Consider the following 13,799-nt stretch of genomic DNA (forward strand, 5'->3'; position numbering starts at 1 on the left):
TGGGCTCAGGTCATGACCCCAGGGTCCTGGGATTGAGTCCCATATCGGGCTCCCTGCATGGAGTCTGCTTCTCCCTCTGCTTGTGTCTGTGCCTCTCTCTGTGTGTCTCATGAATAAATAAATTAAATATTTTTAAAAATTAATTTTTAAAAAAAGCCATATTTTTTGAAGAGGATAAAATTTGGAAATTTTCAGTCTTTATGTTTTATATTATTATAATTCTTTTTATATTTTTACATTGAGCATCTATTACTTTTGTAATGTATAAAAAAAGAGAAAAAATTGTTAAAGAAAATGGCACTCCATTAGAACAAACTTTTCCAACTGAATAACAAGGCAAAACACCTAGACAGAAAAACAGACCAAATACATGAGAAACAGGGCATTAAAAAAGGAAATACAAATGATCAATAAGCATAAAAAAATTCATTCTCAACGATAATCAAAGAAATACCAAGCAAATTCTTGAAATTTGCAGAGATTTAAAACATTATAGTGACCAGTAGGCCAGGAACGAGGGAGACAGGCCATCTTGTTTGCTACTGGAAACCAACATGGATACAACCTTTTAGAGGACAGTCTGTATAAAAACATTCAAAAATCACATATACTTAATTCAATTTCTAGGAATTTGTCCTAGGAAAATAATCATAAACACTGCAATTTATACATGGAGATTATTTGTTACACAGCTATGGAAGGGATTGGAAATTTTGTTATTATCCATCAAAAGGACATGAGTTAAGTGAATCCTGGTACATCCATACAGAACGATAATATGTAGCCATTTGTAAGTCATGTTTCAGAAGCCCATTTAACAACTCAAAAAATAGGGCAGCCTGGGTGCTCAGCGGTTTAGCGCTGCCTTTGGCCCCGGGCATAATCCTGGAGTCCCAGGATCGAGTCCACATCAGGCTCCCCACATGGAACCTGCTTCTCCCTCTGCCTGTGTCTCTGCCTCTCTCTCTCTCTCTCATGAATAATTAAATGAATTTATTCTCATGAATAAATAAATAAATAAAATCTTTTAAAAAACTCAAAAAATGCATATCTTTTATAGGTGAAGAAAAGCAAATTTCAAAAGGCATATATAGCATAATGCGGAGCATACGTGCGCCTATTAAAAAGTGATCACAATAGCAACAATTGTTATCCATAAATAGTATAAAGTGGGAAGGACTTTTATTTTGTCCTGACTCTTCACTAGATTTTTCAGAGTCTCTCTAATGGTTATATAATGCATCATCTTTATAGTCATAAAAAACAGTTCTTTTACAAGTTGCTGTCCTATGCTTTTGGGGAAAAAAATTGGCCGTTCCTTCAGCAGAGTTCCTATAAGCTCTAGCATGTCTCCTCCTAGATATATGCCCAAGAGAACTGGAAGCAAACGTACAAATAATAATATAACATGGATGTTCGTGGCAGCATTATGTGGAATAGCTGCACTCAAAAACAGAAATGACCCCAAATGCCATAAACCAATGATGGATACATAAGCAAACTGCGGCAGGCCTCTTCGATGGAATATTATGCAGCCATATAAAAGGTGATCCTGGGGCAGCCCGGGTGGCCCAGCGGTTCAGCGCCGCCTTCAGCCCAGGGCGTGACCCTGGGGTCCCGGGATCGAGTCCCACGTCGAGCTCCCTGCTTGGGGTCTGCTTCTCCCTCTGCCTGTGTCTCTGCTTCTCTCTCTGTATGTCTTTCACAAATAAATAAAATCTTTCAAAAAAATATCATATAAACTTAGCTGATGAGGCAGGGTCTGAGAGAATGGATTCTAAGGGAAGATTGAGCCTCCAATTGCCTTTGGTTAAGAAATCTTTTTTTTTTTTTTTAAGATTTTATTTACTTATTCATGAGAGACACAGAGAGGGAGGCCGAGACCCAGAGACACAGAGAGGGGACCGAGGTGGGACTCGATCCCGGGACCTGGGGTCACCGCCTGGGCCCAAGGCAGGTGCTCCACCGCTGGGCCCCACAAGGCTGCCCCCTTTTTAATATTTTTATGGAAAAATGGATTTACAAATGAAGGGGGTCACAGGGGTAAAGTGCTTTGGCCGAAGCCGTCCAACTCTGAGGAGCACCTGCGTGACCTCAACTTCTGCCCCGGGAGGGGCCCTGCTGCTGCCTTGGGGCGCGTGGACACGCCCCCCCCCCCCCACTTCTGACTGTGAAGAAACAACTTTGCCAAGGAAGCCGCCAGTTCCAATGCCGACGGAGGGCTCTCGACTCCCGTTTTCCCAGGAAGTGGGGTCGGGGCGCTGGGGTCGGGCCCTCTGGAACCCACCCCAAAGATCCACTTCCAGGGGAAGCACCCAAGTCCACAGAAGCCAGGTCCAGTCCAGTGGATCTGACCAACTCACGGGTGGAGATGACACGGGGGTTGGGGATGACTCATCACCGACATTGCCGCTCTGGGTGCCTCCCAGGGACACGGGGGACCCGGCCCCCCGAAAGAGCGTGGCCTGAAGCCTGCAAGCAGCGTCTCCTAACCCGTTGCTGCCCCGGGAAAGGTGAGTTACGGGTTAGCCTTTGCATTCATCACCCAAGGGTCTGCAGTTTTCCTTTTTTATCCTTTTTTTTTTTTTCTAAAAATGGAGCTTTTTTTTGCATTTATTTTTTGATTCCAAAAGCCCCCACTGAAGCCTTCTCTCACATGTGCCCCCCCAAGTGCTGCTCCAGGGACCTTTGGTCAGTTCCCCAACCCCAGGCCCTGCAGGCACCGCCTCGTCTCCGTCCTTCCAGGCATTTCCCCAGGACGCCCCCTCCTTGCTCCGCTGCCGCCTCTCCCAGTACAGCTTCGGTGCGACTGGGCCCTGAGACTGGGTGCCCCCCACCGGAGCCCCGGCAGGTGCCTCCCCGGCCTGCCCTCCAGGTGTCGGCCTTCGCGGAGCTGAGGTTGCGGTGCACCGGCCGCCCACCGAGCAGCAGAGCGTGGGCCCGGGAGCAGGGGAGGCGGGGGGAGGGCAGGCAGCTGGGCGACGGACACGGGGACCCACCGCTCACCCCAGCGGACTGAGGAAGACTCCCTGGGGACCTCACGTTGGGGCAGGGGTGAGCAGGGCAGGGCAGCAGCGGGGACAAGCTGGGCGGGGACGGCAAGGACCAAGGCCCTGGGGCAGGGACCCCCTCGGGGTGCCGCAGGAACAGCCGTCCCCTCCCCACTGACACTGGGGCCACGGCCCCCCCTCCCTGCTGACACCCAGGCCCAGGGCCCCTCTCCCTGCTGACACCCAGGCCCAGGGCCCCCCCTCCCTGCTGACACCTGGGTTCCAGGGCCCCCCACCCTGCTGACACCCAGGGCCAGGGCCCCCCCTCCCTGCTGACACCCGGGGCTAGGGCCCCCCCCCTGCTGACACCCAGGTGACACTCTGGAACACCTGGGGGGCTCAGTGGTAGAGCGCGCCTCCCTTCGACCCAGGGAGTGACCCGGGGGTCACGGGATCGAGTCCCACGTTGGGCTCCCCACATGGAGCCTGCTTCTCCCTCCACCTGGGTCTCTGCCTCTCTCTCTCTCTCTCTCGAATAAATAAATAAAATCTTAAAAAGATAAAAATAAAAAGACCACGCTGGGGAACATAGAGACTTCCAGTGCATGGAGGCCGCGGCAGAGGGAGCGCCGGTTGGGTGGAGGCAGCCCCGCTCCCGGGAGCCCCCCACAACCTACAGAGACCCGCGAACCGCTCTGCCGTCGGCCTGCACCAATGTGACGCTGCGTCGACTGTGCTCAAATAAAAGCATTTTTAAAAATAAATAAATAAAACTAAGAGACCCACGGTGGTTGCTGTGTGCGGGGATAAGGTCCTGGGGTGAGAGTGGCGTGGGGGGCAGCTGAAGGCCAATGGCCCAAGCAGGCCGGTCGCCGGGGCCTTGGGGGCGAGAAGGGCGGGGATGGGGATGTGGCTTGGAGGTGTCAGAGGTGTTAGGGGCAGATGGGCCCCGCCGTGACTTGGAGGAGGGATCGGGGACAAAGAGGAGTTTGGTCTTAGGGCCTCCGACGCTTCAGCCATCTCAACCTTGTCCCCCAACCGCGAAGGGGGACGGGAGGGGCATCTCCCTCCTGGGGTTGTTGCAGGAGGGGCCACCGGGGCTCACACAGGCCTGGGCACAGAGTACAGCCTGTTAGCACCCCGACGACGACTGTGGGTCCCCGCTTCTTGGGGAACAGGGTCATACAAACAGCTGCCCCAGAGCCTTGCCCCCCAGAGAGCACCCCCCCCCCACAGGACAGCCCTTCACTGTCCTCGCCCTTAGTGTTGGATCCTCGCACCCGCGGCGGCTACAGGAGGACCCCTCAGGTCACAGGAAGCCCGAGGCCCCCAAGTGCCTTGGCCCATCCCAGGCTGGAGGAGGAACTCGGAGCTCAAATGACACACGTCGCGGTTAACCTCCGAGGGACAATCACCCACCACCAGGAAGGACAGATACCACCGTGTGCCTCCACATGGACGGACTGGAGGGGGGATGCCGAGTGAGGTGGGTCAGTCGGAGGAGGCCTCACCCATACGGGGACCCTAGTAACTGGTGGGAGGGACCAGCGGGGAAAGGAGGGGAGCTGAGTGGGGAACATCAGGGACGGAGACAGACCACGGGAGACTCCTGACTCTGGGAAACGAACAGGATAGTGGAAGGGGAGGTGCGCGGGGGACGGGGTGCCTGGGTGACGGCACCGAGGGGGGCGCTGGACGGGATGAGCACTGGGTTACATGTTGTAAATCGAACTCCAATAAAAAGTATACATATGTAAAAATAATAGATAAACGTTGATCCAGATGTAAGAGGAGCACATCTGAAATAACAAGGATCTTGGAAAACAGGTCCTTGCTGCGCGGGGATCCTCCAGCCGCTGCACAGTCCCCGGAAGGCCGCTCTCGGCAGGGGCAGCGCGGCCCTCGCCTCCCCCCGGAAGCGCTCACAGCAGCCGGCCTCTGCTGCCATCAGCCGCCCCTCAGGTGGGTCACCTGCCTCGGCAGGTGCTTCCGTGGGGTGAACCCGTCTCTCCTTCCGAAACTTCCTGATGGCAGCCTCCAGGTAGCACGTGAACAGCTGCCGGTGGGGAGTGTAGAGGCCGCTCTGGGCCTGCAGGGCCTCTCCTGCTAGCATCTTCCAACTCGCCAGATCTCGGTGACCATCGCCAGATCTCTGCGACCACCACCAGATCTCCCCGACTACCGCCAGATCTCCGTGACCACTGCCAGATCTCCCCGACCATCGCCAGATCTCCCCAACTAATGCTACCCCACTCGGGCAAAGACCAGCCCCCAGGGAACCTGGGAGGCGGTAAGGAGCCCCTAAATCGGAGACCTCTGTCTCTCCTTGTCCCATAAACTCCTTCTTACAGGCTTTCCCTCCCTGGGAACCTGCACACAACCTTGAATTTGAACTGGAGCTGGAGCGATCCGCCCAGTGACCTCCAGACTCAGATGGCAGAGACCCTGGCTCCTGAAAGCAGGGTCGTGGGAGCAGCAGGCCCCCAGGGGCTCGTTAGAAACGCCGAATCACGGGCGGTATTCCATACCTTCCAAGCGGAATCTGAGTGTTCACAAGGTCCCCAGGTGACTCCCACTCAGCTGCAGGTTTGGGAAGCCCGAGGAGGCTCAGGCCCCCCTGCCTGCCCTTCCTGCCCTTCCTGAGGGCTCCAGAGAATTCTCAGTGAGCGTCCTGTAAACGGGACTCAAGCCTCAGCCTACTTCCCTGTCCTCACTTGTCTTTCTTTTTTTCCTAAGTGATCTGCACACCCAACATGGGGAACTCACACCCCAACGTCAAGAGGCACGTGCTCCACCTGTACCCAGCCAGCGGGAGGCCAGGCCCATCCTCACTTTCAAAGAATCCTGAGGGGGGGCTTCTGACATCCCTCTGCCCCCCCCCCCCCCCCCCACAGCCAGCGCCGCTCTGACGGGCCTAGGTCCCTTCTAGGAGCCCCCAACCCACTCCCTGGCCTCTGGGGTATTTCCTGAAGGGTGGCTTTCCCCAAGTGAGGCCTGTGAGACCAATCCAGGTGCTCCCCCTCTGCACTTCTTCTTTTCTATTTACCTGCCTAGAGTTGCCTTCACCTGTCCGGTGATAGCCCCGTAGAGCTGGGCCGACTGCCCAGCAGCCTGGTCTTGGGCAGGGACGGGAGCCGCCTCGGCCGGCCGAGCAGCCTTGCCCGAAGCCAGACCTCCCAGACCTCCCCCCGCCGCACAGTCGGACAATCCTGGTTCTTTTCCCTGCCAGGTACCCCCTACGCCCCCAACAGGAAAGCAGAGCACAGCGAAGGCTGCCTTCAGACGGGGACACTGAAGGAAGGAAGAGGACGCAGGCGGACAACCAGCCTTGGAGAAAGGGTCGAGGTTCCTGGGACCAGCCAGCAGGAGGGGCAGGTACATTTAAAATGCTCCAAGCACTTGATTCTTTGAAGGTTTCAGGATTTGAGTTTGGAGGGTTTTTTCCAAAGCTTTCCAAAAGGAGAAAAAAAAAGTTATAGAAAACTTCTGGGTCTTGGAAACCAGAGCCTCTTCTAGAGTGTTAAGGTAAGGCCTTGGGGCTCTTACTCCGGAGGTCAGGTTGATTAACCACACATCCTTTCTCACACCTTTATCATTTATCACACAATTGACACCACCCCCCCGCCGCCAACATATATTAAAAGCCAATTTCCAGTCTTTTAAAAAATACCCTGGGAATGTTATCCTTATATTATTAAAATAGCGTTTTAAATTTTTATATATTTTATGTAACAGGAAATGAGTATGGTACTTTTTTACGCCCCAAGAACGGTCCTAGGAGGTTTACAAAGATTAACTCATTGAATCTTTAATCTAATAAAATATGTACTGTGTTATCAACTACATTAATAGGTGAGGAAATTAAGTCACAAAGAGGTTCAGTCACTTGTTTCAGGTCACACAGCTAATAAATGACAGAACGAGAATTCAACCCCAGACAGTCTGGGTGGGTCACAGCCACATGCTGAATCCCCGGGCTTCACTGCCTCTTTAAAGGGCCTGGGTCAAAGCGGATTCACATGAACAGAAAGTGGATTGATGGTTGTGGGGCACCTGGCGTGAGGTGGAGAGCACAGGAAAACTTCCCTAGGGTGTAGGAACAGTCTATACCTTCACATGGTGGTTGCTTGGGAGGCTCTATTTGTCAAAATTCATCAAATTTAATGTGTGTGAATTTTATGGCCAATAAAACGAATGATCATGAAGAATATTAAAAAAAAAAAGTTATTCATTCAGGGCACCAGGCTGGCTTAGTCAGTGGCTTGTAACGCTTGATCTCAGTGTTGTGAGTTCAAGCCTCACATAGAGCGTAGAAATTACTTAAAAATAAAATCGTAAAAAGTAATAATAAATAAAAATCAAAATAAATATTTTTTAAAATTAAAAAAAAAATGGGATGCTTGGCAGCTCAGTGGTCGAGCATCTGCCTTCAGCTCAGCATGTGATCCCGGTTCCAGGATCGAGTCCCACCTCGGGGTCACCGCAAGGAGCCTGTTTCTCTCTCTGCCTGTGTCTCTGCCTCTCTCTCTGTGTCTCATGAATAAATAAAACCTTTAAAAATAAAAAAAAAATTTTTTTTGAAGATAAGGGCCTGGGTAAGTATGTGTGTTTATTTCCATTCATATTTTCAATTCAATTTCAATGTTATTTCTGTATAAATATATATTTTATGTATTATATATTCTTACATATTATATATCATATTTCACACGTGCATGATGTACATATGTAAATATATATGAGCGAGAGTGTTTAGGGGAGACAGAGGATTCTAGATGCAGTTTTTCCACATGGTCACCCTTCCACACCTAAACACACCTAAAAGCCACTTTTGAGAAACGTGTGCTGCTTGGGGAGCAGGACCCCCCGGAGCCCCACAACCCGGATTGCCCCCGCTTTCCTCGCCTGAGCCGGCAGCAGGGAAGGGGGGGACCAGTGGGCCCGGTGGGAGTGAGGCTGCCCCGTCTCAGGTCCCTGCCCTCTGCGGGGGCCGGCTCCCCTTCCCTCTGCAGGGTTGATGCCCCAGAGGTCGGAGGTCGGGGTGTCCCCGGGCTGCTGTCCCCGCGCCGGGCCTGAGCGCTCTGGGTGCCGTTGCCACCAGACGCCGCCTCACCTGGAGGGGTCAGGGCAGCCCCGCAGAGACCAGGGCGCCTCTGCCGGCCCTGGGGGTGCTGCAGCCGGGGCGCCCTCCAGGCCCGGGGCGGCCTCCCGTCCTGCACCCCACTGTCCTACTGTCCTGATGTCTTGCTGTCCCGCTGTCCTGCTGTCCTGCTGTCCTGCTATTCCACTGTCCTACCGTCCCACTGTCCTGCCAACCTGCAGTCCTGAATCCTGCTGCCCTGCTGTCCTAATGTCCTGCTGTCCCACTGCCCTGCTGTCCCGCTGTCCTGCCATCCTGCTGTCCTGCTGTCCTGCTGCCCTAGGGTCCCCCGCAAGCAGCCTGTACCAAGCACACAGCCTGAGTAAGGCACCAGTGAGCTTGGGGTGGTGATGAGAGACCAAGTGTCGCAGCCTTCCAGGGCCTCGCCGTGACCGGGGACGCCCCACATCTGGGGGTTACGATGTGAGCTGACAGGTGCGGCGCTGGAACCCGACCACGTGAACCCCACGTTTGCAACTGCAAGTGGCAACCTAGGGCCCAAGCCACGCAGCACAGCACGATGGCCCTTTTATTAGGGAAGGAGGACCAGGACTCATGCTAGAATTTTCTCTGTGCACCGAGATGAACGACCTGCATGGGAGCCATGGGGCCAGCCTGTCTCCCCGAGAGACCCAGGCCGCTGGGAGTAGAACTGAGAGCCCCAGGGCGGTGCGCGAGCGGGCAAGGAGGCCAGGCCTCGCAGAGAGGGAGCGGAGGCTGGCACAGGAGGCTGGCACCGGCCTCGGGACGGAGCGCGCACTTGGTATTAAATGAGTAAGTGACGTGTGCACTCAAAGACGCAACCTGGGGCGCGGGGGGGTGGGGAGGCTCAGCGTCTGCCTTCGGCCCGGCTGTGACCCCGGGGTCCCGGGATCGAGCCCGCCTCAGGCGCCGCAGGGGCCTGCTGCTCCCTGGGCCTGGGTCTCTGCCCCTCTCTGGGTCTCAGGAATAAATAAATACGATCTAAAATACATATATACACGCAACCAAGATCTCTGACACTTTTAGAACAAGAGTCTGGTTTATCCTCCAAGTAGATTTTGTTGGATTTTATTTTTTATTCATTGTTGTTATTATTATTTTAAGATTTTATCTACTTTTCTGGCCCCGGGGAGAGGAAGGGTGGGGGCAGAGAGCAGCACCAAGTGGGGGGCGCCGGCCCGGGGCTGCCCCCACCCGCCTGGCCGGGCCCCTGGACGCCGCAGCTGGGAGGCACCTGACGGCCGCAGGAAGGCACCCGGGGGAGACACGCAGGCCACCCGAAGCCGGGGGTGGAAGTGAGCCCCCCGCCTCGGCAGCTCGGCCTCGCGGGGTGCGGGGGTACAGGGGAGGCCATGAGCCCCCCAGGGCACGTGGCCCCCCGCCACTCGCTGTTTGACCACATGTTGTGAGCCGATGAGGCAACGAAGATCCTTAGATGGGCTGGTTCCTGCCGGGGACCCCCCAGCTCCTGCAGTGTTACCTGTTACCTGTTACCAAACAGCAGCAGCAGAACAGCACCCCCCGCCTCCACTTTTATTCCATCAGCAAAGGCCAAGGGAGAGAAGCTGCAGAACCACCTGGTGGGTCGCCGCAAGGACCCACTGCCTCTGTCGCGCAGGGGCCGGGACAGCTTATAGTCACACGGCTTCACCCAAGGGAGCAGGTCCCCGAGCGCGGCCACCACTGGGCGCTTCACCTGCTGCAGGAGTAGCGGTGGCCACGGTGGGTCTGGGTGATGAGAACGCGTAACCCGTAGTTGCGTAAACATACACTCTCCCCCTGCACGATGAAGAGCTCTGATCATTATTCTATTATTTTTAAAAGAGTTTATTTACTTATTTGGGACAAAGCGAGTGAGAGCACAAGGGGGGCCGAGCGGGGAGCCAGCTGTGGGGCTGGACCCCAGGACCGGATCACGACCTGAGCTGGAGGCCCCCGGGGCCCCTCTATCATGATTCTTTATGATTATTAAAGTATCAGTTTGGCCTTTAACCAGAATGTCCCCGAGGTTCTGGTAAGTTTGGGACAAGTGCAGGGCCCATGCTGTGTCCCCGGATGGGATCTTTGTCCAGTTTGTTCGTTGGTTGACACCCTCCTTTGTCCCTCAAGAGACTTCACGTTGCCCGGGGCCTTTCACGTCAGAGGTGCCAAATTGCACTGAGCCACATGCTGCTAGGCTGTGTACGTACGTGTGTAAAAGACGTGTTGATCGGGATCCCTTGGTGGCACAGCGGTTTAGCGCCTGCCTTTGGCCCAGGGCGCGATCCTGGAGACCCAGGATCGAATCCCACATCGGGCTTCCGGTGCATGGAGCCTGCTTCTCCCTCTGCCTGTGTCTCTGCCTCTCTCTCTCTGTGTGACTATCATAAAAATAAAATAAAATAAAATAATTAAAAAAAAAAAAAGACGTGTTGATCACAGCAGTCATAATATTAGACGGATTTATTTGGGTAACACCGAATTCCAAAACTGATGGTAACTGAAGCGAGTTATACACACACATGTGCGTGTGCTCGTTGTTTTTTTTTTTTTTTTTTTTTTACGCTGTAGCTTTTCAGAGCAGTAACAGAAGAAAAAGGCAGAGAAGACGAGGCCGAGCCGGGGTAGGTCCTATGCAGGGGGTTCTTCGGGGTCCCTATCAGAGAAATGGATCTCCATCTGCTCATGATTTTCCCAGTGACCGCAACGGAACAGAGATGTGAGGATGACCCGAGGTTCAGTCCCCTCCGCGGAGTCCTTGCAGACGCCTGTCATCGGGCTCCTTCTGGTTTGAAAGGAAAAGAGGTAGGTCCCTACTCTCTGGGGAGCTAACCCTCCTCCGCTAAAACAGTCCAACCACACGCAGCGGTGAGCTCTATCCCAGGGCAGAGGTACCCAACACATTCGGTAAATAAAACACGATTTATTTAACCCGGGAAGGATTTCGTGGGAGAATAATAAAATCAGGAATGCTACAGTCATTTTGTGAGTCATCCAGGCATAATCACCAACCAATAAAAATAAAACATCCGTAACGCCCTCGGTTGCCATTACATGCTGGTTTTCAAGGCATTGTTCTGCTGTTTGCCTGCGTTCAAGCAACGTCTCTAAAACCAATACACTGCGTCTGTCCATATGTACTGGGTGGAAATCGTTAGGATTATGGGGTTTTACGTGCAACCACGTTGTCCAGGTCCCAGCTCGGAGTGCACAGTGAGCATGAGCCACAGGCGCATCACTGTGGCCCAAGGGCCCTGGATTGACGGAGTCTTACCCCAGGGAGCCTGACACAACACAGCTAAGGGCAGGGAAACAAAAGGTAACGTCTCAGTTGGTAATAACGGGCCTCGTGTGAGGTCAGAGGGCAAGTAAAGTCAACGAAGGCTGAAGAGTGGCGGTTAGAACCCAGAAGCTGAGAGAAAGGCTTTGGGAGCTGTGAGTCCCCTCGAACCTCCGCAAGCTAAGGCTAGGCCTGATAACGTGGGCCCAGATATTCCTCATCCTCCTTGCTGGGTCATTATATCACCAGCTTCATTTACGCTGAGAAATTAATGGCCACGGGAGATGATGATGATGATGGTGATGATGATGATGATGACAATGTTGGGATGACCGCTGTCTTTCTCTCCCTGACTTCCAGAGGTGTGAGGTAATTATAAGCTACTTTACGTGTTTGCTTGGGCAACCACTGTAACAGGGACCAGAAACGCTCAGATACTATGTGCGCCCTGCAGACCTGCGTGGGAATCAGAAGCCAGCCCGGCCACGGGAATCCAAAGAGTAAAGTCACGGTGGTATAAGGCTGTGGTAGCTGAGGTGACCTTCTGACTGTGGGGAGTCCCTCGCCCCCCTACAGCACCCACACGAGGTCCAGATCTGCCACTGGGAACAGAAATGACGCCAGCCAGTCCTATGAGATCCAAAGCTGTGAGAAAGGAAGACTCAAGGCGGCCAGACGTTGTGTCTACAGCCTAGGGAATGCAGGCGATTTTGCACTTGGTTTTTTGTAAATTGGAGATTGTTTTTTCGAATATAAAACATTCTTCATAGGCCCCTCCCTGCAAAAAAACCTCCTAGGCCCTTGGCATGCCCCCTATAGTATTCCATGATAAAATGGTCCTGACGGCGTAGCCTTAGCCAGAGATGCAGGAACCAGCATTCCCGGCAGAATTAAGGGACGACAGGCCCCGGTTCCTGGGAGTAAGCCAGGAATGGAAGCCAGGGATGGAGACAACACTGCACCCCTCACACCCACCCTTCACACCTGCTTCATAGCAGGCCAAGAAAAATGTTTGAAAATGAACGAGCAGATTACCAGGTGAGCCAGAAAGTCAAAGTAGGAAGATGATAAGGTAACTAGTTTTAAGTACAAAAAACCACAAGAGATCAGAATCCAGGAAATTAGATGAAGTCGAAGACACTGCAGCACCTGGTGATCAGAATACAGATCTAATCGTAGTGGTGACCTCTTCTGCATTTCCTGCTGAATCAGGGTGGTGGTGAGTGTCTTGGTAGCTTTTCAAGCATTTTATGATGCAAATGTATAAACACACAGCGAGATCGAGAGAATCTTGTGAATGCTGTACACGCCTACCACCTGGATTCGACCATTAACGTCTTACATTTTACTTAGTTTATCACATGTGTATTCATTCCTCTATCCGATCCCCTGTCTTACTCTTCATGCCTTCCAAAGTCCGCGGCAGACATCTCCGCTGACTGTCAACATGCGTATCATTAACTAGAATTAAAGATCTGTTGTTTTTTTAGAAACTTGAAGCGAAATTTATACACAATCAAATGCAAAATCTTACCAGTAAATCCCCGGTTTCAACAAATACCCACACCTGTGTACCCCAAAGTACTCACGTGTATCCCCGACCTCCGTCCTGGAGGTTGGCCCGACTCTCCCTGCCAGAGTCCGGACTGTCCTGCACATTTCTAGTACCCAGGCAAGTTAAATTCTTAAAACTAAGAAGCCCAACCAAGTCTTAGGTCCTCTCAGGATTGTGTACTGAAAACCATTCAAAAGCTTTCCTATTATATATCTTATAATATTAAATGAAATAATCTATATTACCAGAGTTGATATCCATTTATCTAGCATTTTTGCCGTGCAACATTTTAGATGTGGCTTCTGGCATCGGAATATGGAACTTTAGTCACGTTTGTGTCATATCTGGACATTATGATGTCATTAAAATACTCCATTAAAAGACTGTTTAAAAACTTTGATTACAGAAATTTTCAATTACATACAAAAGTAAAGGAAATATAATAATGAGTCTCCGCGGATTTATCCCCCGCCCCAACAATTATGTTCTTCCTAATAAAGCACATTCAAATTCACCCATGTTGTTGCACCAATTAATGGTTTGTTCCTTTTTATTACTGAGTAGTGTTCCATTTTATAGATTTTCCATAGTCTGGTTATTCATTTACACCTTGATTCCTTGTTTTGAGGTAAATACAAATAAATATTCACCTACACATTTTTCTGTGAATGTATATTTTAATTGGATAAATACTTAGGCGTGAGATTGATGCTGGGTCATGTGATAAATGTATATTTAACTGTATGAGAAATGGCTAAATTTTTATCTAAAGTGACTACCATTTTGCATTTTCAGCAGCGGAGAAGGAGACTTCCTGTTGCTGTTCATCACGGCCAACATTTTGTATCCAGCTCTTTATTTTAGCCGTTCTAA

At 52.1% G+C, this 13,799-nt stretch overlaps 2 protein-coding genes across 5 annotated transcripts in view; one reads left to right on the top strand and one right to left on the bottom strand.

Moving 5' to 3' along the window:
* The window catches only part of TRIM13 (tripartite motif containing 13), a 32,358-nt gene extending 19,105 nt beyond the window's left edge, over nucleotides 1-13,253 (bottom strand). Inside the window, exon 1 of the mRNA XM_038569421.1 lies at nucleotides 13,172-13,253. The gene's annotated coding sequence lies outside the window, so the exon portion shown is untranslated. The remainder of the gene's footprint in view (nucleotides 1-13,171) is intronic.
* The window catches only part of LOC102156997, a 126,772-nt gene extending 113,438 nt beyond the window's left edge, over nucleotides 1-13,334 (top strand). Inside the window, exons 8-10 of one of the 4 annotated variants that reach the window (XR_005376161.1) lie at nucleotides 6,220-6,365; nucleotides 10,790-10,896; nucleotides 11,732-13,334. The gene's annotated coding sequence lies outside the window, so the exon portion shown is untranslated. Of the gene's footprint in view, nucleotides 1-1,360; nucleotides 1,574-6,219; nucleotides 6,366-10,789; nucleotides 10,897-11,731 lie in introns of those variants that run through there. The other 3 variants (XR_005376155.1, XR_005376135.1, XR_005376140.1) reach the window with 3 other exon arrangements.
* The last annotated feature ends 465 nt before the right edge of the window (nucleotides 13,335-13,799 follow it).

Source organism: Canis lupus, chromosome 22 (genome assembly GCF_011100685.1).
Source record: "Canis lupus familiaris isolate Mischka breed German Shepherd chromosome 22, alternate assembly UU_Cfam_GSD_1.0, whole genome shotgun sequence".
Taxonomy (NCBI): domain Eukaryota; kingdom Metazoa; phylum Chordata; class Mammalia; order Carnivora; family Canidae; genus Canis; species Canis lupus.